The sequence below is a fragment of the Propithecus coquereli genome, unplaced genomic scaffold (assembly GCF_000956105.1).
Source record: "Propithecus coquereli isolate 6110/MARCELLA unplaced genomic scaffold, Pcoq_1.0 Scaffold132, whole genome shotgun sequence".
Lineage (NCBI taxonomy): Eukaryota > Metazoa > Chordata > Mammalia > Primates > Indriidae > Propithecus > Propithecus coquereli.
In genome coordinates, this window is record NW_012137414.1 from 3,668,752 (window position 1) to 3,682,233 (window position 13,482).

The window sequence follows — 13,482 nt, forward strand, 5'->3', positions numbered from 1 at the left end:
TATTGAGAAAGGTACAGTAGGATGTTCTGCTCCTTATCCCACCCCCTCTCACCATTTTAAAGGACTTTTCTCCTACCTACACTGCTGGCATCTTCAAGATCTTTCATTACTGAAGTTGTCTATTGCCATACAAATAAAACAAACTCTCTTGACCCAACGAATCTGTCCTGCTACTATCCTACTGTATATTATTTTTACTTTGTGTTTTCTACATTTACCCTTTCCACTTACCCTGCTATTCACGTTGCCCACTCTGCCCTTGAAACATCTCTTGTAAAGGTCACTATCAACTTTCAGGTTCCAACAGCCAACTGTTGATAACAACTTACTTGATATTTTGATTACTAACTTAATTGGCCATTCCCTCATTCTTGGCATCCTCATGTACCACCCTCTCCTGATTATCCTCCTACCTAATGTGCTGTGTTTTAGTTCCTTTACTGGGTCCTTCTCTTCTGTTCAAAATATAAATCAGATGTCATTCCACTGTATAAAAACCAGTGAAATCCTTAGTGAAATCACACTAAGAAGGAAAATTGAACTTCCTTACCTGAAATCCTTATATGATCTAGCACCTGCCTACCTCTCCAGTCTAATCACATACCATTATTACCCTCTCACACTATGTTTGAGACACACTTGCTTTCTCTCTCTTCCACAAATGTGTCAAGGGATTCTCTTTGCCTGAATTGCTTTTCCCCTGAATCTTTAAATGATCTCTCCTTCTTATCATTCGGGACTCAGTGTTAAGTGTCACCTACCCAAAGAGGCTTTTTCTGAGCATGCTAACTAAAGTTGTTCTACAGTTATTATCTACTTCTGTCATTTTTTAAACCATAACATTGTCACTACTCAATATTTTCTTACTTATTAATTTAATCATTTGTTGTTTTTCTCTTACTGGAATATAAGATCCACTAGAACAGAGACATTCTCTGTTCTTCTCACTATATATTTCAAGCAAATAAAGATTATTAAACATTTGTCAAGTAAATGGTGCCATGGAGGGGTAGGGTGAGGACAATATATACACAGATGAGTTTGGTCCTTCCTGATTGCAAAAAGATTACAATATAGCAGGCGGAGTTAGTTATTTTTAGTGTAATTATAATTACACCAACTTCAGCAGAATATAACCATTTTTCCTCAATGGAGTATTGGGATAAAACAAGAATAATTCAAATCCCAGCTTTCTAACTTACAAATGTTACTCTGAAAAAGTTGCTTTCACCAATTAAATGAGGCTATCACAAAACAGTACTTCTAATCTTTTTAAAAAATATGGTTTGAATTTTTTAAAGATAAACAGGGATGAGCAGATGAATAAATTGAGAGCAAACAGAAGAGGAGTAAACAGAGGAGGCTACTTTAGAACCAAGGCATCCTACCTGAAACCTCTAGATCCCCCAAGACCTTACCCTGTTACACTAATTATTACTGGGATTTTTCTGAATAGGTATTCAAAACTTGTAGCCAAACAGTTTCCTTAGAACCTTTTGTTACGTAACACAAAAAAGTAGAAGAAGGTTTGGGATATGACCTGTTACTTTCCTGCACACTAATGTCCCTATTTGGAAAACAATGACACTTGGCATCTATCCGTCTAGCTCTTATTTATTCAAATCCTATGGCAGGTGTAGGGGAATTTATTAGAGTGGCTGAATCACAATCTCAAATGCATGCACATTTTTATCCTAGGCCTTTTATTTTTCAAGCCTCAACATTTTAGAACACTGTAAAATCACTTATTTTTACTTCCTCTCTCTAGATTTTCACGCTACATTTTCAAGTGAAGCAATTTAGGATAAAATGACTATGCATCTATTTTGTGTGTGGAGTCTATACTGCCTATCACGCCTTTGACATTCCAGAGCTTACACTGGTTAATAAAACTCTGCCATGAGGCTGAAAATGGAAACATTAACATTCAGAGTTGTCCTTGACAGTCATCTTGAGTCTCTGTTTTTTGAATTATATAAGCCAGGACTGAGAACATTTTAGATGTGTCATCCAGGAATTTTTAAAACAATAATTAAAATAATAATTTGGTGGCCAATGTATCATAAGTTAGTGTCCTGAATTTAGGCAACTTTTTCCCTGTCATTCAATATGAGTATATGTAATTAAATACACTAAATAGTACTGGGAAATTATGCCATACTTTTCACATTTCACATGGAAATAGTTATTTTCACTCTTTTAATATATTTTAGTAAAGAAACACAAGAAAATTATTGTTTGATCCATGAAATGCTTATTTCCAAACTCTGAATCTTTCTAAAGCATATGTGATCAAATGTACTATTTATTTTCTCTGGTACTTAGATGTCAGATTTTGTTTTGCTCATCTATTTGTTCTATAATCAGAAATGGTATTCTTGCTATATTGATCAAGAGTTTGCATTTTATGCTTTTGCGGAAGTGTCAACACAAAGTACCACTAAAGCTAGTTGTGAGTTAATAGCTTTAAAAATCACACACAAGAACCATTTAGACTTATAGTGAGCAGAGGGAAATAAAGGAACAGGGGTAAGTTTCTCCACAGTGACTTACTACCTTGAAGAGTACATAGCACTGGAGTAGATTAGCATAAGCTATGTTTGACTTAATGCTATTTCTAATATCTTCTCTTTTCTATGACTTTTTAAAATTATATCTCTTTTTTCCTAATCAGGTATTAAACTAAAAAAGGTTAAACTGACTTTTCTGAGCATACTCAATAGCTATAAGACAGAGCTATTGCAAAATTATTTTCATATTTCCTATTTTTTCAGACCTCGACTCCAAAAATAAACATTAATGAATGTCACAGTATTAGCTCATCTTTCCAACATCAGCAATAGAAAAAAAGATTTAAAATGTCCAATATCCAGGGTCCCTTTTTTAACAAATAGCAAATGCCAAATACAAATACAAAAAGATGGGTTTAAAAAGTTAAATTGTTCTGCCAACCTAGGTATCCATGAATAAGGGCCTTGATCATTGGTGTTGGGAAGATGTGGATTCTCAAGACTGCTAATTTTTGAAAATACACTAAAGTTTTATAAAGCTATATTTAATTAAAATTTCAGTTAAATATTGACTTCTTATGGATTTGAATTTCTCATAGCTAGATTTATTCAATGGAGATTTACAGTTGATGTGCTAATTAAGCCTGAAATATGAGCCAAATTATTTCCAAATATAGATGTATCCCCAGAGAAGTATACTAAATTTTTTACCTATCATAAAATAATACCTTCAAATTAAAATGTTATAAGATGATTGTTAAAATACTTTTTTCGATATTAAAACCTTACAAATAATATATATATACACACAAGTATACACATATACTAGGTATTTTATTATGTATTTGTTTTCATTATTTTTATTAAAGAAATGCTTTTGTAACATTTACCAGATTAAAAAATTTATCATGCTCCTAATTAAATTTCTGTATCATTATTAGGTAGATACAAATGTCAGTGATGTTTGTTCTCTAATGTCAAATAACAATTTTTTCGTTATGACAAGAGAAAAGGCAAACAGTGAAATTTAACATCAAAAATGCTTAGATTTGATAAACTTAGATTTTGTTATACCTCTGTGAATAATTGTATTTCTTCTAAATAATTCTCTGGTTAAAGGGTCTGACCAAATTTGTTACTCCCTTACTACATGTTCCCAATTTTATGATTTACATGTAGCTTTTCTACTTTCTTCAAATGTCATAAGTGGTACTGAATTCTTCTGGCTCTCACCCATGTCAAGGTGATTTCTAAAATTAACTTAGAACCACCACTGGAGAGTCACTCAGTGTTTTCTCTAGCTATGCTATTTTATCTTTTCTTAGCACACATGTGAAATAATGCTTAGAAAATAAAGACGTGGAAATATGTAAGCCTACTGAATTTTTGGATTTGATGCTTAGAGGTAAAGAGCAATACTTAATAGAAAGGTAGTGTAACAGAAAACAAAAACAAGGTTGAGTCTCCTTTAAGCTCTTGTGAGCCTTTGTTTTACTCATCTATTCCTTCGGCCATAGTATGGACTCAGCTACCACAAACAGAAAAAGGCAGGGACTACCTAAGTATATAGTTTATTTTACTCCTCCTCTTACCTTACTGATAAAGCAATAGGAAATCACCAGTACTTATAGGTCCTATACACGCACTCATGCAAGCACACACACACACATCTAGAAACAACGCAGACCACGTGTTCTTCATGGATTCTAAGGTCATCTACTGTCTCCAAAAAAAGAAAAAAAAAAGGAAAAATCACTTTAAAATTAATTAGAAAGATGTTTAGTTACAAATGTTAAGTTTAAGTAGTTAGAATTATTTTAGCTTAGCCAAATAAATGCACATATAAGGGAAGACTGATGAGAACAAAATTTGCATTAAGTATAAAATTTGCAAAGGATCTTATGAAACCAGAAGTTTATGGGAACAGGGATTAGTCTAACATCTTGGAAAGTAATATCTTAGAAAAACTGTCTCAGGAACAGAAAATCCTTTGATGCTAATGACCAATTAGCTAATGCAATACATCTGGATGTGAATTGATTTTTTCAAATAAAAGCTTCAAGTCCAAATCAAAAAGTTTTGGCATTTCTTAGGAACTGTTGGGGATACAATGTATCCTTCTCCCTTCCTCTTCTCCTATGGCCCATTCTTACTTCCTTCTTTCCATCACCTTTGCACTGGGCCAACTTCTATATCCCCTACTGCCCTGAATGAAATGATCTAGAAATGACTTCTAATTTTATTTTCACTCAAATATTCACTTTGCTAAGCTTGGCTGAGTATTGTCTAGTTCCCCATGAGGATCTATTTATGGTCTATAACTTAGTTGTAAATTAGCTAAATATTTTAAACAAGCTTCCCTAACGGACTCTCCTTGAATTTTGATATCCATTTACTTAAAAGTGATTGCATAGCTTTACTAGTGTTTGTATCAGAACCCATTGTTTTTATCTTTTTGTACAAATGAATGTTTATGTTTCTGCCAACTCCTAAGCTACCAAAGGGGGGTTCTAAAAGACCATTTCGATGGAGAGATTTAAAAGATTGTAAAAGCACTAAACACTTCTTAATAGCAGGAAGGAAACTCAAGAAACATGAAAAACTATTCTAAAAACAGACAATTAATGTACCTCTACATATTTCAGAATATAAGTAGGAAAGGACATAGTATGAACTAAATTGACTAAGAAGTGTGCATGATTATAAGGAGACAGCATAACAGTAGTCAAAGGTATAAGATCTGAAATCAGATTTCCTATGTTTGATCCCTGGATACATCATTAACCAGCCATGCAATCTTGAGAAAATTTTCAACCACACCAAGCCTCAGCCTCCTAACTGAAAAATTGGGATAATAAGAGTACCTATTTCTTTATGGGGTTAGGAAGATTGAATAAGGTATAATTGCTTAGCATCTTGCCTGGCCCACAATATAAACTCGATAAATATTAGTATCTAGTTGGTTCTAAAAATCCATATTTAGGCACATCAAAGATGTTAAACCAAACTTCAAGAACCCAACAATATTCACCTAATTTACCCTCATCTCATCCATTCTGACCACCATCCTCTAATAATGTCATAAGTACAGAAAAAGAATGTGGTTTTAGAAATTCAGGAAAAGAAGTACTAAAGCTACAGCAAAATTTTAGGGCCTGGAGAAATATATCAGTTTTAAATCCTTATAAAACTTCCATATTATTTACATGAGATTAACAAGAGTAGCCTTAAACTACTTGATTTACTGTTGTCATACAATGCTGAAAAATTAGCATAGTCAGAGAAGGAAAAACCCTAGTCACTGAATGACAGCCCTCAAATCTCCGGCCTTTCCTCCTCTTTCTACAATCCATGCATGCATCCATTCAGACATCCCGTATATAGTTATACCATTAAAATCAAATTAAAATGAACACCAAAACGTCTAATAAATAATGATAATGATGCTTTTAGCGTGACGGTAATTATTGAAAAAGAAGAGGATTATTGGGAGAGGGAGTTGAGGTGGAAGTTTTCAGGTAGAGAACAGAGAAATGATATGCATTGATTGGCTAATAATTGTGAGGTTCAGTTCTACTGATTATCCCAGTTCTACTGATTACTCTTCAGACAGTATTGCCATTCTTATCACACATTTATGTTCTTCTTTGTTTCCTTTCTAGTCCATTTTGCCTCTATTTTTTAAAAAAAGACGTGCAGGATTAATGTTGACAAATCATTTCCTTAAGTATTTTGACTCTGAGCATTTCATGCACAGCCACCACAATCCTAAGAAACCAAGTGCCACAATATCCCCAAATGTCTTTGCCACTTTGCATTTGCTGCAGCCTCTAGGATCTCAAGTACAGACAAGCTACACTGGATTCTCAGAAGGAGAGAAATTGCGTTCAAAGGCAAACAGGTCAAAGTTAAAATCAGAGTCTACCAATTACTACTGAAGTTCCCTTGGGAAACTCCTTAACCTCTTTGAACACATTTGTTTATCTGTAGAATGAAGGATTAAAATCCCTCCAGGAAACGTTTAGTACTGGAGTTAAATGAGATAATTCACTAGAATCAGTTAGCACACTGCTTAGTAGAGTTGGTAGATAGTGAGGAAATGCTTATTCTTTCTCTGACATCTTCACCTTATCATTTCATTCTTAGGCTAAGATGCAAGGAAACACCCCTCCTGAGCACCAGCAAGGGTATTATTTCTAATAACCTTGGTAATCACATTATGTATTTTTCAAATACTAAATATTCTCAGTGTGCCAAAGCTATAGAATATCATGTAAAAACATCTGATTTATTAGTGTTTTCATTCCTACTAGACATGCCCTAGATCTTTAATTATTAACAGAATATAAAATGCCATCCAGTATATATTAACATTAGTTCCACTGAATATAGTGTTACCAGTTGTACTACTAGAAATCATTCTGTTCATAACAGAAATATTAAACATAAAATGATAGTATTCTGTAGTTAACAATTTTATACTCTTTTGACAGAGATAGTGCCATATTCAACTTTATTTTTAACATAGGATTGGATTTATAGTCATGCATTTTGTTATAAGATACAAGAATGTATTTGTCATAGAAAATTATTGCCTTGAAATTCATGTTTCCATATCTGTTGGAGCTTTCTTGTAAAAAGGTTTCCACTAAAATGCATTCTAAAATGATTTATATAGGTAAGTAATCCATTTACATTATTAATATTGCATTACCTATTTAAAATAACTGAAATTGATTGGTAGAGGACTGGTTCTGGAAAATTGAGATACTTTACATGAGACTAACTCAGTAAGTCATAAATAGGGTCCTTTATTTTCCTTTCTTTAAACCCCAACTCAGAGGCCAAAAACTTTTAATGAATAATCATTACTAGAGTAATTAACTATAAAAATAAAGTTAGGCTTCTAAGATGAGGGGATCTTGGGCAGGTATCATGAGTAGATGCATTGATGTACTTTAAAACAAGGCTGTGACATTTTGGCCAATGCTACTGAATCAATACTCAGTACTTTCTAACTAAAATAGTACTTTGTTAGCTGGAATCATTTGCTTTGTAAAACTAAGATCACGAGTATGGATTTTATTATTATCATCATTTTAATAATAAATATCATAATCTAATGTGCAAAGTTATCCTTGGAATCTGCTGCTTGTTAATAGAATTTTGCTGAAAAAATTAGATGTCTTCTCAACTAGATTAAAAGATTATAACTGACTATCATGCACATACTACTATGTAGAATATATGAGTGTCATGTTCTTTCCATTAACTTCCACTTATTAATGTGAAAAGAATATTATTACTACACAAATCAGTTTTATAGGCAATAGTTTACAACTATTAAGATATTTGAATAAGGAAATGAAACAGGAATAGAAGAAAAGAAGAAAAGTTAGAGACAGACAGAAGATACCATACACAATAACTTTACATAAGTCACTTTACAGATGTGTTTTTTCTTTACCATTATGAGATGTTTTCTTGTTCTTACTCATTATTTTGTTTATTTAAATTGTCAAATTTTCAATTCCCTGTCAGAAAGGTACCAATGATGAAGCCTGTTTGAGTAATAGAACTAGTCAGAGTTGTTGAAACATCTGTTCCAAAAAACATTTGCTGAGCATCAATTGTTACATTTTCTAAGTACTCTGCTAGGCATTGGAACAACACAGAAGAGGTCTGGCTCTCTGGTTGTAGTCTAGAATTTTTTTCCTGATTATATTGTTTATCTTTAGCACCATAACTATCAAACTTTTATTAAAGACTTATGGGGGCAAAGGATAGGAAATAAAATGAACCTTCACAACAGTAACTATTATAATAATATATAATTTTGATTTTGCTGAAGATGGGAGAGAGCTTGTTAGGTGCTAAAAGTACTACTTGATTCTATAGTATTCTCAGGCTTACTTGAATCACTCATCCTCCTCTCAATTATTGCATTTCCCTTTTATATTACCTATTTTCTTAATTCCAACTCTGGGCTCCCAGTTGCCCTGTCTCAGAATCTATTATTTCAAGCTCTTTGCTCATTCCCTAAATCTAGTCCCTGTTGGTTCCCCTGTTGATCTCTAAAATGCTTCTTATACCTGTTCACAAATGTCATTGTTAATGATTTCATTCATAATGCTTTCATTCGGGCTTTATGCACTTTCTGCAATACCTTCCTAACATGTTTTCTGGCCTCCTGTTTCTCTGTGTTCTCATTTATCTTACAAGATGTGTCTTCCTAAATATTAAGATAAATTTTCCTAAGTTGCTGCTCTCTTTAGTTTAATTTCTCATCAATAATGACTCCCTCTACTCACAGGATAACTACAAATGCCTGATTCTTGTATACAAGATCCTCTACAACCGGGCTTTAATCCTCCAGCATTTAACATAACACTGGTGTACTGTAACTACAACACGTGATCCAACAAATGACATATCAGACATTTTCCCACCTTATTTCCTTTGCTCAAACAAATCACTATTTTCAACTCTTTCATACCATTTGCCCTAGCTCACCGTGTACAACGGTCACTTGTTTTCTGTTAATTTATTTGATGTGCTAGAATGTGAGCATCTTGAAGAGGATTCCGTATATGATTAGTTTCTATATTCTTCACAGCGTCCATGTGCTTTAATGAGTGTTTGTTCAGTGATACGGAATAGAATGCAATGGAATGAAATGAAATGTCAGATCCTTTGGCAGGATTAGACCTAAACCTTCCCTGTTACATGAACATCTAGATCATTTTAAAGGTCACCAGATGAAGATATTTCAGAATCTTGGCAAACCTAATGTTTGAGATTAACTAAACTGCAAGGAAAGAATAGATGTCTGAGCTTCTAAGAGGTTATTTAATTTGTATTAGTCAGTATTTAACATAGAACACTCACTGGAGTCAGAATACAGTGCACATGTTACATTTACATCTGCAAATTTGAATAATTTGTAAAGACTTTGATAATGCTGTCACTAAGACAATGTATCTATAACAAAAGTCTAATCTTTCAAAAGGATTGGAAATCTAGCTAGTAAACTAAACTTTAAACTCTGTCCCAGTATGACTGTACCAGGAGACAAAAGATTCTAGAGTCGAATATTTTCCTTTTGATGAAAATGCCTTCTAAAATGGCAAATTTCTTTCCCATTAATGAAAGCTCAAGGCTTTTACTCCTCAACATTATCACCACCCCTTCAAGGGAAATCTTTTCATCCCTTATCAATATCACTAATAAAGTCCATCCCTTAAGACAGATATGATCAGCTAGAATTATTTCTGACGTTTCTTCACAGGGGAATGAGAGGTTTTATTTGTTCACTCTCCAGAGAGAAGTACTGTTGGGTGCCTCAGATCTAATGTGACCCTCTAAATTCTCTCCCCAAAGGAATAGCTAAATAATGAATGATGTGTTCCAAATTGTGCAGCCAATTGAACTTTTCTCAGTTACCAAGAGTTAACAGTTTGGCTAGATTTAATAGTAACCATCAATATAGGATCAATTCCTTTACCTTGCCTAATTGTCACATTCTGTAAAAGTGACTTATCTTCATGGCATTTCAGTGTTTGAATTTCCAGCCTGCCTCCTAATAAAATGCTGTTGAAATGGAGATAGCAAAGGGTCCTGTCACAAAATATACAAAAGCGTATCTGTAATATTCACGGTGTACTTACAAGATTTGCAAACATTTTTATCTTGCCCTCCAATTGAGAGAGAGAGTGCATGCCCTCTGATCTGAGCAGAATTTAAATCAATTCCCAGCAATGAAGCCTGTATCTTTTTTTTAAATTTTGCCATTTGTAACCATCTTTCAGAAAAACAATGGGGATGCCTCAAGGATTTAATATCTATCTATGCAAAGCTTCGAATAAATAATCTAAATATTATATTAGGTTTAAAAGTGTGGTGATACAGCAGGGGGGACTGACTTTTTGGATACTCCAAAGTTACTGATATATTTTGTTGTCAGAAGGATAAATTTCCTTATTTTCATTGATTTACAATCCTTGGGATGAGAAGCTACAAAGTGATCCAATGACTATTTAAATAAGGCTTTAGTTTGAACTCAGTTACCTAAAGAAGAAATTTACCTTCTTTCATTTTATGAAGTATGGCAAGACTAACAAAAATTATTCCTTTTAGTGTGTACTTTTAAGAAATATACTGTACATGTTTCATGTTTAAATAAATTTGACTATTTTTTGAATTGTTTGATTTTGTTAAGTCATGTTCTTCTCACCAAAATTATTTCCATGTAACAAGAGAGTATTATCAATGGTCAGGCCTTCTCTTGGCTATGAGTATTTCCCTTGTCTTAATTTGATTAAAAATAATGTGTCTTGAAGTGTGTGTGAATAGTTAAAGGTAGGAGTTGACCTCATTCTCTGAGCCAGTAAACCAATTCCTTCTGTTCTCTTTATGTACTTTATATGAATAATTCCTGGATATAAAACATTATGTAATCAACTTACATATAATCCTGTTTTTTTGTTTCAAATTATTTCCTTCAAGCAATGTCATACTCATCAGACATAGCATATTTTCAAGTAATAGACAATATATTCAAATTTTATGGCAATATTAGTCAAATACTTTCTATTTCATTCACTTTATATCTTCCAGAGTAAAGTGCAAAACATTCAAGGCAATTGTCAGAATACGAAGATCCTGCATGGTCTGTCTAACCTTAATGAAGAGTCTGTTCAGAATCCCAAGCTAACACCTTTCCTCTTAGAGTAACTTTAAGTTATCCAACCTTATAGCTACTCTAACATTCTTCTTCTACTTCTCTTTTGGAGCCCTTTTTCCTGGCTTTCTTTTTATATTCCAGGCATCCAGTGCCAGCATCCTACCTTCTGATGTTCAGTGTTACTGGCCTAATTTCTCCCTTTTCTGAAATACCTCCTGCTCCAAAACTATTGGACACAATAAAACCATGACTGGAAGGAACACTAGAAACCACCTGGCTCAACATTTTTATGTCCAAAGTGATGAAAGAAACCGAGAGATTAAGTGATTTCGGAAAAATCACAAATTCAGTTAGTGGTAGAGCTGAAAGTAGAATTCTGGCTTCCAGGGCAAGAAGGTTGTGTTAAGTTAGGTTCCTTCAAAAACAGTTCCTAAACAAAAGATTTAGGAACAAATAGTTTATTTGGGAAGTGATTTCATGAGGCATTATAAGAGTATGAGAACATGCAAGTTACCCTGTGGACATCTGGGACCCAATTTTGCTGGGGAATCTTATAGACTGTGGGGAACACATCTTGGAATTGTCTCACCATGGGACACAGATTTTGTGGGCTTTATCCATCAATTTTCATCCCTCATTGGTTAAAGACTGCTCTGATGGCACTAACTCCATTTCCTGTCCACCTTCAAACTGGCTGAAATGCTCCTGTGTCAGCAAATGTCCCGAGACAGAAGCCATTGGTATATAAAGAAAGTGTCTGCATGCAACTTCCACTGTGGGCCAAGGGGAAGAGGGAAAGCACAGTGTCAGCTAGAGGAGTGCATGATCCATGCAAGCAGAGTGGTAGAATTAGATAACTAGCATTGGATATAACTTCTTTACCAGATGTATGTGAAAAGTTGACCTATTATAGTCATAATATCCATGTGATAATTATAATACAGTTGATATTTTTTTCCTGATGCTGTAGTATGGGGATTACCATAGCTACAGCTCTGCTTAAATGCTTAACCTTAAAGTGCTTGGCCAATGAATTGTTTGGGCGTAATGGAAGCAAGGGCTGCCCCATTTGTCATTGAAACCTAAAGCTCATTAAATAAGAAAAAAAACTTCTAGAACTTAGAAAGAAAGGTATGTTTTAACTGCCTGGAGGAACCATAAAACATCAAATAAAATGTTATAATATAAAAAGAAAGAATGAAGTTGGACAAAAAGTAGATTTAAGTGGTATGAGATAAGGGAACAGATATTCCCATTCAAAACCATAAAGCCAAGAACCACAGATCTTGAGTAGAGTTGTCAGATAAAATAAAGGAAACCCAACAAAATGTGAATTTCAGCTGAACAATGGGACCTACTTACACTAAGAAAATTATTTGTTGTTCATCTGAAATTCAAATTTAATGAGGCTTCTTGTATTTTTATTTGCTAAATGTGGCAACCCTAATCCTGGGCTAACCATGATGTTTCTTCTCTGTGTGTGTCTCCTCATGGACTGATCAAGTCCCTGTTCCAACAATAAAACTCAGAGCTGGTTTTAATACTTTATAGTGATTATTAGAATGAAGTACCCTCACAATTTTGGATCAGAAATATGCTTGGTAGAAATCCCAATCACAGAAACAAAAAAATGCTTCTTGGCAAACAGGGAGCATAACTGCAAATGTACAAATAAACTGAAGACAGGTAAGGTGGAAATATTAAAATTAAAATATTTTGTATTTTATAGTAATGCAATGTTACAGATTCTAATTTTTCATCAAGCTTGCCCTGCTAAAAGTTACTATGAATTGAAGGTGAAAATATGTAAAACAAATAACAAAAAAACAACGAATCTTATTATTTAAACTTGTATTCCAGGTAATCCCTGCAGCAGCTCTATTCTATGAAAGCAAAATTTTAATAAATCACATACTGACACTGTTCTCTTCCAGGAATATGTTTGATTTTTTTTTAAATATGAAAATCCTAGTTATATTTTATTTGGAAAAAAAAATTCTTAGACTGGTTTGTGCTGCTCTAACAAAAATACCAGAGACTGGGTAATTTATAAAGAATAGAAATTTATTTTTCACAGTCTGGAAGCTCAGAAATCCAAGATCAAGGTGCCAGCATCTACTGAGGGCTTTATTGCAGCGTCCTCACATGCTGAAAGGTGGAAAGGCAAGAGATAGCCAAAGGCTGCCTGAAGTCTCTTTTATAAGATCCTTGATCCCATTGAGAAAGGGGTAGCCTTGATGGTCTAATCATCCTTTAACGAACCCACTTCTTTTTTTTTTTTTTTTTTTT

General features: G+C 33.7%; 1 protein-coding gene across 1 annotated transcript in view; it reads right to left on the reverse strand.

Moving 5' to 3' along the window:
- Positions 1-13,482, reverse strand: part of DMD (dystrophin) — a 2,517,447-nt gene that overhangs the window by 1,710,881 nt on the left and 793,084 nt on the right. The window lies entirely within an intron of this gene.